Source organism: Dromiciops gliroides, chromosome 1 (assembly GCF_019393635.1).
Source record: "Dromiciops gliroides isolate mDroGli1 chromosome 1, mDroGli1.pri, whole genome shotgun sequence".
NCBI lineage: Eukaryota > Metazoa > Chordata > Mammalia > Microbiotheria > Microbiotheriidae > Dromiciops > Dromiciops gliroides.
In genome coordinates this window covers 94997070-95018454 of record NC_057861.1, presented here as the reverse complement: position 1 = coordinate 95018454, position 21385 = coordinate 94997070, and the positions used below count along the sequence as shown (strand labels likewise).

At 39.7% G+C, this 21385-nt stretch overlaps 1 protein-coding gene and 1 pseudogene across 1 annotated transcript in view; one reads left to right on the top strand and one right to left on the bottom strand.

The window, feature by feature from the left end:
• Nucleotides 1-21385, bottom strand: part of ZFAT (zinc finger and AT-hook domain containing) — a 295731-nt gene that overhangs the window by 79437 nt on the left and 194909 nt on the right. The window lies entirely within an intron of this gene.
• On the top strand, nucleotides 3129-4850 carry LOC122736711 (annotated as a pseudogene).

The window sequence follows — 21385 nt, the reverse complement described above, 5'->3', positions numbered from 1 at the left end:
TGGTGAGTGTTTCAGAGGCAATATCCCTAAAATAAACAGAGAAACCACTTTAAGAGGCAACAGAGAAGATGGAATGGTTTTTGGATCAGGAAATCAGGGTTCTAGTATTAGCACTGCCTCTAGGTACCTGTGTAAACATGGGCATATCATGTTACTTCTTTGGACCTCCGTTTCTTCATTTATAAAACAGATTAGCTTGATCACTTCTTCTTTTTTTTTTTTAAAGTGAGGCAATTGGGGTTAAGTGACTTGACCAGGGTCACACAGCTAGTACGTGTTAAGTGTCTGAGGCCGGATTTGAACTCAGGTATTCCTGACTCCAGGGCCGGTGCTCTATCCACACTGCCCCAGCTTGATCACTTCTAAGGTTTCTACTCTAACACCAAATGATCCTCAACTTTTATGGAGGGTGATTATTTAAAAAGTGTACAATGTAGTTAATTTCTTAGAAGAGATGTTTTCCCATGTTTTTTTGTTTTTTAAACCAGAACCAGTGGCTCTTAAACCAATAGCTCTCATTAAAAAATTAAAAACAACAACAACAAAAAGGCACTTCTACTTTTTTCTGTTGAACAATGAATAAACGACTAACTTGTAATAGCATTTTACATTAAAATGTATTCTTTAAAAAAAGAAAAAGTGAACCTTTGATACTTTTTGCCCTTCTGCTCCTTCCCCAACATCCCCCTGCCCTATTTTCTACTCTCTGTGCATTCACATTCACAAAAGCCATTCCCTACATTGAATCAACTGTCTCCTAATCCCCGCTTTTTGAAAGCCATCTCTTCATGGCTCAGCTCATGTGCCACCTATGTGAAGTACCCTCTGTTCTCCCAGCTCAAACTACTCTCTGCGTTCTCAAACTCTCTAAATATTGTCTAAATCTCTCCTTTGTGCCCCCCCTCCTACCCCAGATCCTCTATTTTATATAATATTTAACTTAGGTGGATATCATAACTAATTCTTGGCCATCCCCCAGAAGAGTGTATGTTCCCTAAGGGCAAATACTGTATTGCTCTTTATCTTGGCATCCCTTGTATATGATGAGTTTAATAAGAGCTTGATGAAATGAAATGAAATTTCCTTACATAGTACTAATCTTGGAGGAAAGCTAAAAATGTCAATATGTGGTTGGCCCTTAAACTACTAGTTCTCTATTCAAGAGCAACAATCTTTCAAAAGAAAAACAACAACAAAAAAATGTAGATATTGAAAATTTTTGTGCCATTACATACCGCTCCATCCCAGTAAGATGTAGTAGAAAAAATAACAGACTTCCAACTATATTATCAAACAATAATCATAAAAAATTACTTGGTACTAGTGAGAGGGAGAAGAGAAAGAGAGGTTGACCTGTGGAAGAGATTAATTACATGTCATACAGAAAGAAATGAACCTATTAACATATTGTTCAATGAGTCCTACCTACTGGAAAAATGTTTATAGCAGCTCTTTCTGTAATGGCAAAGAACTGGAAAATAAGGAGATGCTTATCAATTGAGGATTGTTTGAACTTAGCATTTGACAAAAACTCCAACAAAATTAAATTTTAGAAAAATAATATGTTTTCATACAAAAAAAAAATCAAATGCAGCTGAATAACAGTTGCCCAGGGTAATCTTTGCTGCAAGTTCCTCTGATAAATGTCTCACGTCAAAGATACACAAGGAATTGATTCAAATTTACAAGAACAGGAGTCATTCCCCAATTAATAAATGATTAAAAGATATAAACATGTAGGTCTCAAAGAAATCTAAGTAATCAACGGCCATCTGAAAAAATCCTCCACATCACTAATAACTAGAGAAATGTAAATTAAAGAAACTCTGAGATTCTACTTCACACTCATCAGACTGGCAAAGGTAACAAAAAAAGAAAAGATAAATGTTGGAGGGCTCAAGGAAAATAGGCACATTAATGCCTGTGAATTGGCCCAGACAATTTTGGAAAGCAATTGACAAGTATGTCCAAAATTCACTAAACGTTGCAGAAACCTTTGATCCATCAATAGCACTAGTAGGTCTATAGACCAAAGAGATAAAAGCAAGAGAAAAAGAATGCAAACACACAAAAATATTTATAGCAGCTTTTTTTTTGTAGTGGTAGAGAGCTAGAAAATAAGAGTGGGTCCATCAACTGGACAGTGGTTGAATAAATTGAGGCATATGATTATAATGGAATACTATCATAATATAAGAAATTATAAAAAAGGTGCACCTTCAGGGGGCAGCTAGGTTGTGCAGTAGATAAAGTACCAGCCCTGAATTCAGGAGGACCTGGTTTCAAATCCAGCCTCAGACACTTGACACTTAATAGCTGTGTGATCCTGGGCAAGTCACTTAACCCTCATTATACCGCAAATAAAAATCCCAAAACAAAACAACCCCCCCCCCCCAAAAAAGGTGCACTTTCAGAGAAACCTGGCTTTTATGAACTAATGCAGAGTGAAGTGAGCACAACCAGGACAATTTATATAATAACAACATTGTAAAAACAAACAACTTTGTACAATATAAAGATTCTAATCAATATGAAAACCAAAAACAATTTCAAAAGACCAAAGAGGAAGCATGCTACCCACTTCCTGATGGAGAAGTGATGGGCATAAAATGCAGAATGTGATATATGGACAAGGCAAACGTGGAAATTTGTTTTGCTTGACTATGCCTATTTGCTTACAAGGACTTGGTTTTTCTTTGTTTTCAATTTTTGGAGTTGGAAGAGGTTTAAATTTTAAAAGTTTAAAAAAAAACAAACATATCAAAGTGATAGAAAGAGTACCAGACAGGAAGTTAGCATACCCACGTTCTATTCTGACACCAATTAGCAGTGTAACCCTGAGCCAGTATGGGATATTGTTAATTATTAGTGCTATATAACAATTTCATAAACCAAAAATTCTTCTGTAACATCTCATATTCAGAATGACTATGTTGTCTACAGACTTAATTCATAAGGTAACATTAGCAAATAAAAAGAGAAGAATACAGACTGTGGAGGTCGGCAGCAGTGGGGACAGAAGGTGAGCAGGAGGCCAAGCCGGGGGAGCGGCTCTCATAGCTCCCCCCGGGCTCTGGACCTCACAGGAAGGAGAGCGTTACTGCCACTGCCTGGCACTTGAAGTCATCATGATGGCTGGGGACCTGGAGGACAGAGATTCTTGCATCCCAACAGTACCATCAGTCTGTAATTGTCAAGGAGCTCTCAGTGTTCCTGGGGGGGCCTTTCTCTGAGGGAGGAGATGGCTCATTTAATAATACTTTTGCACCTGCTGTACATCCCCAGCCCTGGAAGAAGATGAAGATGATGGAGAAGGGCCCTCCTGGGTTCCCAGTGACCCTTCTCCTGTGCCCAGTGGAAAGAAGTCTCTATCCAGGAGGTAGCAGCATTTCCTGCCAACCAAAGAGTAGTCTAAGGAGGGAAGGCAGGCAGACCAGCGAAGATATTTGGTGGTATGGGTGTCAGAGGAACTGTATCACTTGGACAGAAGGGGGTCTGGTGGCTGATTAAGCTGTTGGTGTTAGTGGGGAAGTATGTGGAAACTGGTGGGCACCTCATCTAATCTTGTGGACAGCTGAGAGGCAGTGATCTGCACCTGCTTCAAGTAGGGGTGGGAAGCTGGGTTGGGCACTTGGGGAGCTGGACTCAGATGGTGATCCTGTGTCTGTGCTGGGGACTTTGCTCTGGGCCAGGGCTTTTTTCCCACCTGCCACGACTCCTGTGTTCTGTGCTACTCTAGGTCCTGGCCCTGCTGTTGGCCTGTCTTCAGCTGAGCTGGAGTCTTGGTGTACATGGGAGACTGATTGGGCTGGCAGGCTCAGGCCAGCTGGCTCTTCTCCAGGCCAGACTCCCCTGCTATGCATCACTTTTGGACTTAACTCAGAGAGCAGGACATGGCAACAAACAGTTGGTGGGGCTAGTGCAGAGGGGTTGGCTGGAGGTGCTGTGGGGCAAGCAGAGGACCAACAGGCAAGGGGGATGGGCAAGCATCTAGTGGGCGCTACTACCAACCTGGAGAAGAGGTGTCTCGGCTCTTGGCTGTGGCTGAGATCCCAGAAAATGAGCTAAACCCCTTCCAGGTGCTAGGGGTAGAAACCACAACATCAGATGTGGAAGTGAAGAAGGCATACAGGCAGCTGGCAGTGATGGTTCATCCTGACAAGAATCATCACCCCAGGGCTGAGGAGGCCTTCAAGGTCTTGCGGACTGCCTGGGAAAGTGTCAGCAACCCAGAGAGATGGAAGGAATACGAGATGAAATGGATGGCAGAGAGTAAGTTGAGCAGGTCAGGGAATGAATTTCTGTCCAAGCTGCAGGATAACTCAAAAAGGCCATGAATACTATGATGTGCAGCTAGTGTCAGGGGAAGCACAGGAGGTTTGAAATGGATCGTGAGCTCCAGTGTGCTCGATATTGTGCTGAGTGCAACAAGATGCATCTGGCTGAGGGGAAGTCAAGCATGTTGGGCCTCAAGATCACTTATTTTGCCATGATGGATGTAAAAGTATATGACATCACAGAATGGGCTGGGTGTCAGCCTGTGGGGATCTCCCCAAATACCCACAGAGTCCCCTATCATATCTCATTTGGGTCCTGGATTCCTGGTCCTGGTGGGCAGCAGAGAGCCACTCCAGATACCCCTCCCGCTTCAGTTGCTGACCTACAGGATTTCTTCAGCCGAATCTTTCAGGTTTTTCCAGGCCAGATACCCAATGGAAATTTCTTTGCAGCTTCCCAGCCTGGCCCTGGGGCCAACTCCACCTTCCAGGCCAGACAGTTCCACAGCACCCAAAGGTCCAGAAACCAAACCAAAGCGGCCGAAAAAAGTGAGGAGGCCCTTCCATCGCTGATGCCCTGTCTCTTCCTCTTCTCCACCGTCCTAAGCTCAGTGTCAGGGAGTCATAAGGACTGTGTACAGCATAGGAGGGAATTTGTTTTTGTAAATTTTCAATATTTAAAAAGTTTCAAGCATTAACTGTTCATTCAGTGAAGAAACATAAAAGGTTAAATGAAGCTATGCCAAACCAGTGTTCTCATTTTATTTCTCATTTTCTTTTTTGTTTTTGGGTAAATGTGGAAGGGAGAAAGAGAGAATTAAGGATATATTTTGAGATTCTCTACCTCAAAAGATATTCAATGAATACAAGTTACACTTACCTGAGTCTATTAAATGGAAAACTCTAGGAGTCAGTACAGACATAAATATCATATGAATTATGTCTCTGTCAACATTACAACTAAATTGCAGCCAAAAGAAATACAACTTTTAAAGCCAGAGTCTTGCTTCCTGAATATTAACATTGATTTGTATATCGATTTGGACAAGAAATTTTACTTACTAGGATGTATTTTATGAAGTTGTGATTGACTGGAGAAGCCAAAAGGATAAAAATAAATTTCTACACTTCAAAAGTGAACTGTGTCAATAAAACAATTTTCAATCTATCAATCATTTTTATTTTCAATTTAGCTGTGCAAAAATGAAGTGTACTGCCTGAAAGGGCAGTGAGTTTCCCGTTACTGGACTGCTACACAGAAGTTTGATGATCACTGTCCAGAGTTGCTGTCAGTGTGATTCATAATTTAGAAAGGTGTTGGATCTCTGAGATCCCTTTCAAGTCTCAGATTCTATGAGTCAAAGAAAGGATTAAAACCAAATAATTAAAAAATTCTAGTCAAAATATTATATATATGGGCCTGAGATTGTGCAAAACTTCATACACATAACGATAATGAAGGATCGATTTCTTAACATATACATTCATTGTGTCTATAAGTAAGATTTTCTTCAGTATTACTGCTATTCCTAAAATTCAACAAGCACAGAGAGGATAATGCAGAAACTTTTGCTAGAAATCCTAACATGGGAGTCAATACTTACATATATGTACAGTTGTATACATATGACACATATATAGATGCACTAGGAATACAAAGGGAATGTAATATAGGTAAATACTAAGTAGCTTAGGTGAAGGGGCCCTAGAAGTTTTAGGAGATATGAAAAGGCTATAAAGTAGAAGGTAGCATTTGGGCTGAGCCTTGAAGGAACTGAAGGATTATATAAAGATGGACCACATTGTGAGTACAGTAGAAAGTCAGTACAAAGGAACAGAAGCAGGAGTCACATTCCCAGTATGTGTAAGAGGCAAGATTTGAAGCCAGGTCTTGACTCCAAATTTCAAAATGCTACAATAGTGTAGAATATTTTTGATTGACTGGCCCTAATTTGGGGGACTAATCTGACTGGGGTGACTAATCTGGGACTGTTGACTGCTATTAATTTAATGTGGGCCGTTTATAAAGTTCCACCACACTGCTCCACTCCCAAATTGATAAGCAAAATATTAAGAAGTCTCTTAACTAAATAATCAAAGCTGAGGCGCATGAGGCTGGAGCGCAATCCCACCCCCCCAACACAGCCCTGGCTGGAGGATTAGCTTGGTCTGTGGGGGTACAGGAAGCCCTGAGATTTGAGTGGAGAGAAGAGAAGGTATATATAGACCTGGGAGTTAGACAGCAAGTAGGGGCGGATGAGAGAGGCTGAGAAGAGGTTCAGACGGACAAGAAGAGGTCAAGAGGCAGCTGAGGAGACGGAAAAGATTGGAGACTAGAGACAGGGCTACAAGGACAGAGGAGAAGACGAGAAGGACTAGGAGCAGGGAAAAGAGAGGCGGCAGAGGGCAGATTGACTGAGCAGACAGACAGAAGGTTGGTGAGAGAAACACAGGGGTTCAGAGGTGGCAGTAAGGAGAGGAAAGTTAGAAGCAGGGGGATTTACAAAGTGAAAGGGGCGGGGAGTTAGAATAAAGGACCTGAGTGCCCTGAGTTGGGGTGTGGCTAAGGCCCTTATTGTATTAAAAAGGTTACCGGCCTTATTACAAACCAGGGAAAGTGTAACATGCCCTGAGGCAGGAGGCAGCTAAGGCCCTTATTGCAGCAGGTGGGAAAGAGACACAGTGGAAAGAGACCACAGGAAAGCAGTCAGGTTCTACATTTTATTTCCCTATATTCTTAATTTTCAATAATATCTCATAAATATTCCAGGATCTTTCAGGTTGGAGGGAGCTGGGGGCTTTTTTTCCCCAGCTGTCTGACCTGGCGTCTTGTACAGCCCATGGGGCTTTATGGCTCAGCTGAAGCAGAGGGGGAGGGGAAGAGACCCTGAAGGCTTAAAGCTTTCTAATCTCAGCCTAAAGGTAGGGTCCCCAAATCAAAATAAATTTCCATAATAGCTAGCATTAGTATATAGCACTTTAAAGTCTGCAAAACTTGTTACAAATGTTACCTCATTTAAACCATACAACTACCCTGGGAAACAAGTGTTATTATCATTCCTATTTTATAGATGGGGAAACTGAGTCTAAAGGAGAAGTTAAGTGAAGGGTAACACAGTAAGCTTTTGAGGCTAAATATAAACGAGTATTCTTGCCTCTAGGCCATGCACTCTATGTACTATGACACTTGGAAGCTTACTGTGAGCCAAACTGAAGGCCAGAGAAGTTAAAATAGAATGCCAGTTATCATATAGCTAGTAAGCACTGAAGGGGCTAGCTTCAAACCTACATTTTTAAGACCAGCCTTTTTCTACCACTGTGGCACTGAGCCCAACACATGGACACTGAAAATAATTCACATTTTTAGGATTAACAGAGGTACAAGATAATATTTTTGAGTAAGTTATACAAGTATAGTTTTCACTTGACAGATGAGGAAACCGAGGTTCCCAGAAGAGAAGTGGCCCCAGCTGAGACAATAAGTATCAGAACATTATTTCCAGTGTTTTTTGCAGTACACCTTGCTTCTTCCTAAATGTCAGCTGACTTTATTATTAAAGCTATTCCTGGTATCTTTGAGTACCCACATAGTACAGTAGAAGCCATCTTAACAATAACCTGATTCAGAGTTCAAAGACAAAGGCACAGGAGTAAGAATTCAGTTTGGGGGTTTTGCTTCAGACTCTGAATTCCCTGGTCCTCTCTTTTATGTGAATGGCTGAGATAGGACTTATGGATATACTTTTGTAGAGAATATAGAGAATAAGGAGATTTGAGATTCTGGACCTTTATGTAGAAAACATAAGGACACAGCATATCATCAAATACACAGAAAACTCTACTTTAAAACATGATTACTGGACAGCTAACACATTATCACTGATGCAAAAATGGGACAACATAGAATAGAAATGTTATAAATATGATTCCTCTTATAACATAATGAGTACAGAATATAAAGGGACAGCTAGGTGGCACAGTGGATAGAGTACCAGGTCTGGAGTCAGGAAGATTCATTTTCCTGAGCTCAAATCTGGCCCTAGACACTTAATAGCTGTATGACCCTGCATAAGTCACTTAACCTAGTTTGCCTTAGTTCTCCATCTGTAAAATGATCTGGGAGAAGTAAACAGTGAATCACTCCAGTATCTTTGCCAAGATGTGAGATTAGTACAGGAGCCACTGATTATTCTAATCTGGCTGATGAAGAGTGTATGTGAAAGAAAATAGTAAAGCTAGAAAGGTAGGGTGGTACCAGACCATAGAAGGCCACTTGGGTGTGAGCCAGCATTAGTCATAGGATGATTAAGAGGAATGTGTAAGGGATGTCCTTGCAGGAACTTTATGAGCTACTCCAGTGAGATTAAGATCAAAGTTACAAGCTCACTGACAACTAACATTTCATCAGGGGCTGGCCAGGCCCAACATTTAAGAACTATGAGTGTGGCTAGTTTAAAATCTAAGAAAAAGCAAAATTCTTGAAAACTAAATTTTTGAAAAATCGAATTGCATAAACAGAGCTTTTTCTAATCTTTCTCTTGTAAAATCTCCCACTGCAAAAACTGGGATCAAATTCTGATTTGGGCACTTATAAACTGAGTGACCTTAAATGAGTCATTTCTTTCCTTACCTCAAAGGCCCATTCATTCTAGCTCTTAAATTCTGTGATTTGTCCCAAAACAAAAAGTCTGAGTTTGAGTGGTAGTTTTGTAAACAATTTAGAAAACTAATGTCCCAGAATATAGTGTTAGGAAGCAATTTCGGTTACATTTAGCATGAATAAAAATAAAAAATTCCAACACCTAAATAATGCCCATAAAAGGTTACAAAGGTAGATGAGACTGCCTTTCTAGTATAGTTACATAGGAAAGACTCAGAAGGCAATATACAGTTTTGTTTGTGCAACAAAGTATGGTCTCATAGTCCCATGGATACATCAAATTGTTGGAAGGCCAAAAGGAGATCCTTGCCTCTTTGCAACATGACCATCTCCCCTTCCAAAGGACACAAAACATTAACAACCAAATAGGACACAGCAGAGTCAATGATATGGAGGTGCATTCCTGTACCATGAATAAGTTTTCTGTAACCTCAGTTTCATGGTTCAGCAATTCGATTCCAATACATTATAGTAATAAAAAGACAGCCTAACAGCACATCTATATGTTATGCCAGTGTATTTGAGATGTGAACACAGTGAAGGTCACTTACTCTGAGACAACCAACTCAAAGAGATGGTTCAATACAAGGTAATTTGGACATGACTCAAAATAAGAGGGCCAATGACTGGGGTATAGAAATATGTCATAGAACAATCTCTGCTGCAAAGCTATTTCCTGTTAGAGTAATGGAATATGACCTATATTATTAGCTTGAGGTTCACATAACTTGTATGTGGTACAATATCATTCTGCTACACGTCAAACAAAAGGGACACTGTATCAGGATCTTAAAGTCCCAGATAAAAAGGATCCTATGACTTCTGGTACAGAAGCACCTAAAAGCACAGGAAAGTTCCCCATGCAGCCCTAGGTATTGTGGTCACAGCAGTTGCTGATCTTGTGATGTTATCACTGACAAGTATTTGCTGTGCCTTATGCTGTCTAACAGCTTATTAGAAGCTTACTGTATGAGGCTCCCCAAGGACATGTACAATGTAAAGGGACACAGAGACACACAGAGGAGACTACACAGGTAACCAGATTCCTATGTACTGCTTTACTCCACACAGATCTCTCTGATCCATTGTTCTTCCTCTTAACAATACAATCACATCTACAGTATGAGTGCCAGGTAAAAAAAACACAAGTCTAAAAGGCTAGGTTACCGCTCCCTTTATAGGTTAACTCTAGGCAGCATTGGAAGATAAGAAAAGTGGTGGCTTTCTGAAGATATACTGGAGACATCTGCTGCTTTTATGTTCCATGGAAGAAGAGTCTTAATATCCTAATTGTGGTAACATAATATATTGGAACATAGAATAGAGGAAGGGTCAGGGGATCTGGTTTTAAGTCTCAGTGCTCTCACTAACTATATACATAACTTTGATTGGGATTGACACTTCCATGGCCCAGTTTCCTCATCTGTGGGTACCATTGACAGTCATCCTGACCAATGTCTTGTCACTTGACTCCAATGACCCTGGAATAGAGAGTGAGGCTGATGGCTTTGCACAGCTCTGCCTCACTTAAATATAATTTACTTGCAAGTCAAGACATCACCTTCCTGATGTCACTGGTCCTCTTGGAGAATGAAGGAAAAACAACAACAAAAAAAAAACAAAAAAACAATCTTCATCTATAAAATGGGGATAACAATACTTGCCTTATGTACTTTATTGGGATGTAATAACAAAGGAGATGATGAATTTGAAAATTCTTTGAAAAATGTAAAGTGCTTAAAAAAGTAAACTAGGTATTATCCTTCTGGTATTACAAGTCTCCAAAGCATCATACTAAAGGCAGGGCTGTGCTGAAATCAATTTTGAGACTTGCATTCCTTCTTAACACTCTCCCTTCTCTATTCAGCTTAAATCTGTGCCCTTTCTTATGTGGACATTTATTGGGGCCCTCTTTTGATCTAAGAGAATATAATTTGTGAAGAAATATGGTAATTCTCCAATATATCTACCCAGTCCTAATCATATAAACTGAAAATCCAGTAAACATTTTTTTTTTTTGGTGAGGCAATGGGGGTTAAGTGACTTGCCTAGGGTCACACAGCTAGTAAGTGTTAAGTGTCTGAGGCCAGATTTGAACTCAGGTCCTCCTGAATCCAGGGCAGGTGCTCTATCCACTGCGCCACCCAGCTGCCCCTTCCAGTAAACATTTTAAACTCATGTCAAAAACTGAACTCGTTATCTTTTCCTCTATAAACCTCCCATTCCAAACTTCCCTATAACTGTTGAGGGCAACAACGTCCTCCCAGTCCACCATTTTCTCATATAAGGCATTATTGTTGACTCTTCACTATCTGTCATCATCCTGCACTGCTCCCCCCCAACCCCCACCCATCCAATCTGTTAACAAGTCCCTTTGCAGCATCTTTTGAATATGCCTCTTTCTCTCTTCTGATATAGCCACCACCCTGGAGAAGGCCCTCATCTCCTCATGACTAGACTATAGCAAGTCTGCTGGTTGAATGGCTTTCCACAAGTCATTCTCCACTCTAGTCCTTCCTCTGTTCAGTTACCAAAGTGATTTTCCTAAAACTCTTGTTCAGCCATGTCACCCCTATATTCAATAAACTTCAGTGGCTCTCAGTCACCTCAAAGATCTAAAGCCCTTCAAAACCTAGCCCCACCACTACATTTCTAGTCTTACCTCTCCATCCCCATGTACTCTTTGATTCAGTGACATTGGCCTCCTTGCTGCTCTTCAAACAAAACACTCCACCTCTCATTTCAGGACATTTTCTCTGGCTGTCCCCCAGGCCTGGAATGCTCTCCCTCCTATCTCTGCCTCCTGACTTCCCTGACTTTTTTCAAGTCTCAGCTAAAGTATCACTTTCTACAAGTAATATTTCTCAATCCCTCTTAATTCTAGTGCATTCTGTCTGTTAATTATTTCCTATTTATCTTGCATATAATTTGCTTGTACATAGTAGTCTGCATGTTGTTTCCCCCATGAGACTATGAGCTCCTCAAAAGCAGGAACTGTTTTTTGACTTTCTTTGTATCCCCAGTGCTTAGCACATAATCGAGCACATAGCAGTTACTTAATAAATGTGTACTGATTGACTGACTGAAAGAAACAGAAGAGTGGCTTTGCAGGACATCTGAAATTGGTTCCCTCACCTTCCCCAAAGCCTCAGCATCAGAAAACAGAGAAGCTAATTCTAAATGCTTGTTAACTAACTGATTCTATCAGGCTCAAGGGCTAGCTCCCTAATTCATATTATTTGGAACTGGAAGAACCCCCTGAGAAAGGTTAATCCAACCATCTCACTTTAAAGATGAGTAAACCAAGGCTAGAAGTGACTTACTCAGGTTCACTCAGGTTGTACTAAAGAGCAAGGTTAGGATTCAAACAGAAGTCCTGATTCTAAATCTAGAATTGTTCTTTCCCCTAGAATATGCTGCCTGTGTGACAGTGATGAGGAGAAGCTCAAATTCATGTTACTGTTACTTTAAATGGTCTTCGGAATCCTGTACTTCTCCTCTCGATGTTATGTGTCCAGAGTCTGACAATGCCAAGTCATTTCTGACATTACATCCCCAGCACCCACGATGTTCCTTGTACTTAGCTAGTAATTAATAAGTGTTTGCTGAATTAGATTTAGAATGAGTCAAATTATTTTTGCATCACTGAAAGGAGGGAGCAAAGCATCAATGTCAAGGGACATATTTTATGAATGACAAGATGTAATAATATTAAAGGGAAATGAACCTTCTGCCTCAGTACCTATAAGAAATAAGTAATAAGCAAAACATATTCCAGACTCAATTAAAAAATGATTAACAGGCAAACTAAAACTTAAATATCCTTCTTAATTTCCTTTCAGGTTTGATAATTTATTCAATGAGAAAAGAATTTATTGAATGTCTGTAGGAATATCATAAAATCATCTGAATCTAAGTTTTCTGTCACAAACAAGCATTTATTCAGCACTTAATATGTGTCAGACAGTGAGCTAAGCACAGGAAATACAGACAAAGGCAAAAAAACAGCCTCTTCCCTGAAGATGTTTGCATTGTAATAAAGAAGAAAACATAAGTCAGGACACAAAAAATAAATACAAAATAGAAGGATGGTAACCTCGGGATGGGATTAGCAGTTGAGAGCACCAGGTAAGACTTCTTGGAGTAGTTGGCTTGAGATGAGTCTTTTTTTGTTTTGTTTTGTCTTGAGGGGCAATGAGGGTTAAGTGACTTGCTCAGGGTCACACAGCTAGTGTCAAGTGTCTGAGGCCGGATTTGAACTTAGGTCCTCCTGAATCCAGGGCTGGTGCTTTATCCACTGCACCACCTAGCTGCCCCTTGAACTAAGTCCTAAAGGAAGTCAGGAATTCTAAGAGGCAATGGTTAGAAGGGAGACCACTAGGAACAGCCAGTGCAAAGACAAGTAGATAGAAGACAGAGAATCATGTGCGAGGAAGTACAAGTAACCCATAATGGATCTGAGTGCATAGAGGAGAGTAAAATGTAAGAATAAAAAAGTAGGAAGGGATCTAGTTATAAAAGGCTTTCTGTGTCAAAAAGAGGAGTGTAGATTTTATCTTGAAAGTAACAGGGAGCCACTAGAGTTTACTGAATTGGGGGGATAGACATGGTCAGATCTATACTTTAAAAAATTACTTTGAAGGCTAGATTGGAGTTTGCAGAGACCAACAGAAGGGAAATCACCTGAAAGTCTACTGCAATAATCTAGACAAGAGGTGACAAGAAGCTGAATTAGGGTTATGGCTGGTTGAATGGAAAGGACATATGTGAGAGATGTAGTAAAGAAAAGAAATTGGATGATTTGGCAACTCATTAGATATGTAAGGTAAGGGAAAATAAGAAAGATAAGTTTCAAATCTGGGTGCCTGGGAGAATGTTGGCGCCATGGATAGTAATAGCTAAGTTCAGAAAAGTATGGAAACTATTATGAGAAAGATAATGAGTTCTATTTTGAATACAATGAGTTTAAGATGCCCACGGACATTAAGTTCAAGATGTATAATAGGAAATTGGTGATGTGGGACTTAGCTCAGGAGAGAGGTCAGGACTTGATAAATAGATCAGTGAATCATCTTCATCAAGAAGATATTTGAGGGGCAACTAGGTGGCGCAGTGGATAGAGCACTGGCCCTGGATTCAGGAGGACCTGAGTTCAAATCTGGCCTTAGACACTTAACACTTACTAGCTGTGTGACCCTAGGCAAGTCACTTAACCCCAATTGCCTCACCAAAAAAAAAAAAAGAAAAAGAAAGAAAGAAAGAAAAAGAAAGGAAAAGAAAAGAAAGAGAAGATATTTGAACTCTTAGGAACTCATGAGATCACCAAGTGATAAATTATAGAGAGAAAAGAGAGGAGGAACACTGGGGAACATCCACAGTTAGCTTATGTGTATGGATAAAGATCCATCAAAAAATACTGAGAATATCTGTTCAGACATATAAAAGGAAAAACAGAGAGAAGTCACAAAAACCTGAGGGCGACATCAAGTTTTCAAACCTGGGAGACTAGAAGAATACTTTTGATACTAAAAGGGAACTGATAAGGACAGCTAGGTGGCACAGTGGATAAAGCACCGGCCCTGGAGTCAGGAGGACCTGAGTTCAAATCCGGGCTCAGACACATGATACTTACTAGCTGTGTGACCCTGAGCAAGTCACTTAACCCTCATTGCCCTGCAAAAAAAAAGGAAGCTCATAAAAGAGTAGAGTTTAGGGATGGAAGATATGAGTTCTATCTGGGACATGCTGAAACTGAGTTGTTTTTCTCAATGCTCATCCTTCTTGACTTTTCTGCCATCTTTGACACTGGTGATCATCCTCTTCTCCTTGATACTCTCTTCTCTGTAGGTTCTCCAGACACAATTCTCTCCTAACTCTCTTCCTACTTACTCGGATCGATGCTCCTCAGTCTCCTGGATTTCCATTCAGGTCATGCCCAATAACAGTGGGTATCCCAAGGGCTCTGCCCTGATTCTTCCTCTCTTCTCTTTCTCTACTATTTAACTTGATGATCTATCATTATCATCTCTCTACAGGTAATTCTCAAATCTACTTATCCAGTCCTAACCTCTAGACCTCCAGTCTTGCATGTCAAACTGCCTATTAGGTATCTTGAACTGAATTTCCTGTAGACACCTCAAATCAACATGCCTAAAACTGAACTCATTATCTTCTCGCCAACCCATTTACTCACATCTTAACTACTACAAAAGCTTGTTGGTGGGTCTGCCTGTCAGGAGCCTCTCAACTACAATCCCACCTTTATTTAGCCAGAGTGTATCCTGAGCTCAGGCTGTGACAGTCTGGGAATGATGGGAACGAGGACCTCACAAAATCATTAACTTGGGAATGAAGGTGTATTTGAATAGTTGATGCAATACTTCTAGTTCCAGGATGATGGGAATTCACTATGAAATGTTGATGTTATGGCCATCATCTTTGAGAAAATAAAAGAATGGCTGCTAATGCTTTTTAAGTCACAAATGGTTAACTGAACCCCTTCTTGTGGTTGTTGGTTTTATTTGGTGAGGAAGGGGAAGAATGACTGTTGAAAGATTAATGGCATTATGACATTTAAAAGGGTAACTGAATTTAGCATTTTTAATTTGTTATATCACATAGCAATCAACTAAATGTTCTTTTTTAATTTATTGGTACATCTCTGGGATGTAAGATTCATGAGCTATTTCCTCTGATGCTTTCCCAAAATGATTTATGTTAATAATGATAGTATAAAACACCATAATCCAGTATAGCCAGATTGTCACAGGTCAACTTCTTTTATCTTTCCAAAATCAATTAGCAAATGATATGCTTTTTAATGCACCACCCCTGCAGACCATGTTACTGGGCACTACTAGGGGACTCAAATCTACTTAGGAGAAAAGAATTCCTAATTAGTCACCCTAGGGACAACTAGTCCCCAGGGATAACTAGTTCCCCATCTAATTAGGGATAAAAAAATCAACTCTGAGTACAGTAGGCAGCTAATAAATTTTTATTGAGTGGTTGAACAACAACTTGCATTACCTTTCATATTATTTTATAATTTGTTGGGGAGAAAGATTAAAGGAACTTTCTCTAGTGGAGGGTCCCAAAGATGCTAATTCTAGGAGCTTGTAGGCTTGATTTCATACTTTGTCTTGACTACAGTCATATTCATGACATATAAGTGTAAAATTGGAGCAGCATTATTCTCAAAAAGATTTCCAAATGTCCTTGAAGCTATGCTATCAAACATTTTTATCAATGTGTTGGACAAAAGACAGAGATGTCATGATTATCAAATTTGGAGAAGGCATGAAGTTAGGAGGGAGAGCTTATGTTTCTATTTAGGACACTGTCAGGACACAAAAATATTTCAATAGGCTAGAGCAATGAGGCAAATCTAATTAGTTGAATCTTTGCAGGGATAAAACTAAATCCTATATCTAGGCTAAAAAAATAAAATTAAATTAACTCTACAAGTTCAGGATAAGGACAGTTCACATGAAAAAGGCATAGAAACTTTAGTCGACTTCAATGTGAAATCAACAGTGGGATAATTAGCTTTAAAATGATAATTATGGGAGCGGGGCAGGTAGGTGGCTCAGTGAATAAAGCACCAGCCCTGGATTCAGGAGGACCTGAGTTCAAATCCAGCCTCAGACATTTGACACTTACTAGCCCTGTGACCATGGGAAAGTCACTTAACCCTGACTGCCCTGCCAAAAAAAAAAAAAGTCAAATGATAATTATGTGTCAAGGTATATTAGGAGACATAGTATATGGGAATAGAGACCTAATGGTCCTCCTGTCCTCTCATCAGACCATACCTGTTCCAATGCTAGGTATCTCAACTTTTTTTTTTAATAAAAATACTAAGAAATTAAAGATAGTTGAGAGAAAGGTGATGTTGAAAAGCCGGGCTCAAAGAATAGTTACTAATGGTTGGTAGCAAACTGGAAAATAATTTTCAGTGCAGTGTCTCATCACAAGACCTGTGTTTACCCCAGTGCTATTTGACATTTGGGTAGAGGGATAGCTTTGCATAAGCAAAGAGAGACAACTAACATACTAAATAGCAAACACAAGATCCGGACAGTCTGGAACAGAAACAAAGAAGCACTGGGTGGATAGTGCAGGGGAAGATATCAGCTCAATGTCAGGAAGAGTTTCCTAGTGTAACAATTGGAATGACGCCACCTGCTGGAGACTTACTGTAGAAAAGCTGCGCCATGAGGTGAAGGTCTCTGAGGGCAAGAACATGCATCTTTTCTTTGGTGTCAGGAAGTGACGTTTGCTAGTGGGAGGAAGAAGGGGGAGCCTGGCGCTCTGACTCACACTCTTTACTGTGGACTCTGGTGAGGAGCAAAGCTAGAAATGCACTATCCCTTTAATAAACAGATGAATGTAGGCCTTTCTCTCTCTCTTTACCAAATTCTTATTCTCCTTAGTAAATGCTTAAAAGCCTAACTCTTGCTAAAGCTTATAATTTATTGGCGACCACTCATTAGATATTTTAGACAGACTAGCTAGAATTTTAGCCTTTAACACTAGGATAGTCCATGGAGAACATGGTTTCCTTTCACTGAAAGTCTTCAAGGAAAGGCCAGATGACCCCTTATCAGATATTTCATAGGAATTCTTTTTCAGGTTTGGGTTGGCTAGATATGGTCACTGAGGCCCTTTCCAATTCAGAGTTTGTGACTCTGCTGACCATAAAGGTGAAAGAATGCAAGAGCTTACATCCACAGATAGGTGAAAAAACAAGGATTTTGTTTGTTTGTTTGTTTGTTTTTGCAGGGCAATGAGGGTTAAGTGACTTGCTCAGGGTCACAGAGCCAGCAAGTGTCAAGTGTTTGATGTCTGATTTGAACTCAGGTCCTCCTGAATCCAGGGGCGGTGCTTTATCCACTGCACCACGTAGCTGCCCGCAACAAGGATGTTTTAAACTGTAGAAACAAAATCTTGGGGAGGATATAATAGCTATCTTCCACTATTTAAAGGGCACTCATATGGAAGACGGATAAACTTTGTTCTGCCTGAACATATAATGCTGAGACAATGGGTAGATGTTTCAGAAAATCTGAGACATTCACAAGTTGGAAGGGGCTGCTTTAGGAGGTAATGTATTCTTCTCTGGAGGTCTTGAAGCCAGATGACAACATGAAGGGGATGTTGTAGAGTGGGGCTTCTGTTCAGGTATAGGTCTTCAGACCCTGGTGGGAGACCATGATCTAAGTCATGTGGCCCCAAGAAACAGACTTTGATCTCTGGCCTCTAAGTTTACTTTCAAACTATCCTCAATTCAGCCATGAAAGCACAGGTCTGATGTTACCTTCCCTACTCAATAAACTTCATTAGTTCCCTATTGCATTCAGGAGCAAATGTACAATGTTGTGTGTGACATTCAAAGCCCTTCATAACCTAGCCCCCTTCCTACCTTTCCAATCTCCTTTCCATTTTATTCCTTTCCATGTACTTTTCGACCCAGTGACACTACCTCCTTGCTGTTCCACAAACAAGACACCCCATCTCTTTGCTCCAGATATCCTCTCTGGCTATCCCCTATGACTGGAATTTTCTCCTTCTTCCATTGGGACTATTGACCTCTCATTTCATTTAAGTCCTAACTAAAATACCACTCTTCATTTTATTGTCTTCCCTCTGTTAGTTATTTCCTATTTATCCTGATTATTGCTTACTTTGTATCTATTTGTTTACTTGTTGTCTCCCATATAAAACTATAAGCTTCTTGAGGGTAGGAACTGTCTTTCACCTCTTTTCATATCATTAGCACAGTAATTGGCACACAGTATGCACTTCATAAATGTTTACAGATTAATTTAAGTAGATAATAATAATTGGCATTTATATAGTGCTAGCCTCATAACCTATTATTCTATTTTATAGACAAGAAAACTGAGACAAACAGAGGTCAAGTAACTGTCTAGGATTGCACAAATTGTAAGTATCTGAGGTTAAATTTGAACCCAGCTCCTGTAAGACTCCAGATCCAGTCATCTGTCCACTACACCTCCTAGCCTCTGGGTGGAGTTTCTGCCCCTATGAATTTAAAAGGTCCAGTGCGTATCTTGGAATCCCAATGTCCCACATTCTGAATATGCAGCTAGCACAGTATTTATGTTCCAGGAGCAACTTTCTTGAGCAACTCTAAATCCAGTCCAGTGGAAGCTGACACGAAGATTCAGGGCGGTCATGCTGCATTGAAACATGAACTTGGTAGAATAAAAATACATAGACACTGAGCTAAATTTGAGCCTACTCCACTCAAGACCAAGTTGGGATGTATGGGAGAATATGGGAAAATGTATTCGTTCTTGCAATATATTTGAAATAAAAATGCCTTTGAAAAATCTACTCAATGTTAAGTGGTTAAATGGAAACTAGGCTAAAAGTCAGTGGGGGCAACATTGCTGGTAGGAGCTTGAGCAGATGTCAGTAAAAAAAGATATCCCCAAACCCTTCAGGGATACCCTTCAACCCATAGGGCCAGATGTAGGAGGCCCAGCCTTATGGGAGTAAAATTTGTGAATGTAGAGACTGACTCTCTTTTGTATTGGTACCTAGGGAACTTAGCACAGTAACTGGCACAAAGTTTTTATTAAATGATATTCATCTATTCATTCATTCATTGTCTCAATTATGTCTTCTAAAATCTGAAACAAGAAACAAGAATAAAGAAGTAGTTGGTTCCTTTAAGACTTCTGTGACAGCTCCCCCCATAATATTAACTACAACTCTAGCATTGTCAAACTTAAATCAAGTTACATAGATATAAAGACTCTAGATTACACAAGTGCTTCCATGCGGCCTTTGCTGGTAGGACACCTCTAGGATTTATGACATAGTTTCTAAAGCCAAAAAACCACGACAGCATGATGAAGTTTTTCATTAGATCTAAGGTAGCTATCAATTTTATGAAATGCAAGCTGGCACAAAGTCACCCCAATAACTATGCAACAGGAGAGAAAATCAAGAATGCTTCAGGACTCTTAATTTTAGTGTTCTTTTCTTTTACAGATAAACTGGGTTACTTATTTAAGTTGTAGCATTCTTGAAAATCAGTGGGGCATTGCAGAAACCATTTCACTGTACTGAGATTCTAAACTTGAGTTCAAAGGCCTGAACTGCCATAAGTATGAAGAAGTCTAACTGTAACCACTCTGAGCCTCAGTTTTCCCACCTGTCCATTGGGACAAAACTGGGTATTTATATTAAATAAAATTGGAATATTCATTATATACCCAATATTACCCACTTCCATATATCCCTGCGATTTCAATATTGCAGAGAATTCTGAGGGTACAATCCCTCTCCATCAAGGCAGGTCTGCAATTCAACTATAACATATATAACTTAGCTGCCTAGAGTACTGTGAGGCTATGTAACTTGCTCATGGTCACAAGGCTAATATGGGGTCGAGGCAGGATATGAACCCAAATTTTCTTGACTTCAAGGCTGGCTCGTTATCCTCTGTGCCATGACTCTCTTGAATATGTTCATATTCAATTATATATGTATATCTATGTATATATACATAGATACACATATATAACATTCTTTTTAAAAATAATTTTGAGTTCTGAATTCTCTCCTTCCCTCTTCCTCCGCCCACTGAGAAGGCAAGAAATGTGATATTAATTACACATGCAAAATCATGCAAAATATATTTCTATATTAGCCATGCTACACTCCACCAGAAAAGCAAGAATAATAACGTGAAAAAAATGTGTTTTAATCTGCATTCACACTCCATCAGTTCTTTCTCTGGAATGGGATAGCATTTTTCATCTTAAGTCCTTTGGAATTGTCTTGGATCATTGCATTGATCAGAATAGATAAGTCATTCACAACTAATAATTATACAATATTGCTATTACTGTGTCCAATGTTTTCCTTGGTTCTGCTCACTTTACTTTGCATCAGTTCATGTAAGTCTTCCTAGGCTTTTCTTTCTTTTTTTTTCTTTCTTTCTTTCTTTTTTTTTGTTTTTTTTTTTTGTTTTTTTGGTGAGGCAATTGGGGTTAAGTGACTTGCCCAGGGTCACACAAGCTAGTAAGAGTCAAGTGTCTGCAGCCAAATTTGAACTCAGGTCCTCCTGAATCCAGGGCCGGTGCTCTATCCACTGTGCCACCTAGCTACTACCCCCGTAGACTTTTCTGAAACCATCCAGCACAATAGTATTCTATCACAATCATATACTATAACTTGTTCAGTCATTGCCCAATTAGATATCCTCTTAATTTCCAATTCTTTGCCAACATACACACACACACAAATAAACATTGCTATAAATATTTTTGTACCTATAGGTAATTTTTTTTTCATTTTATCTCTTTGAGATACAGACCTGGTAGTAGAATTTCTGGCACAATACTGTGCCTGGCTCACAGTAAGCCAATTAATAAATAATTTTCATTTATTCATTAATTATGAACACTAA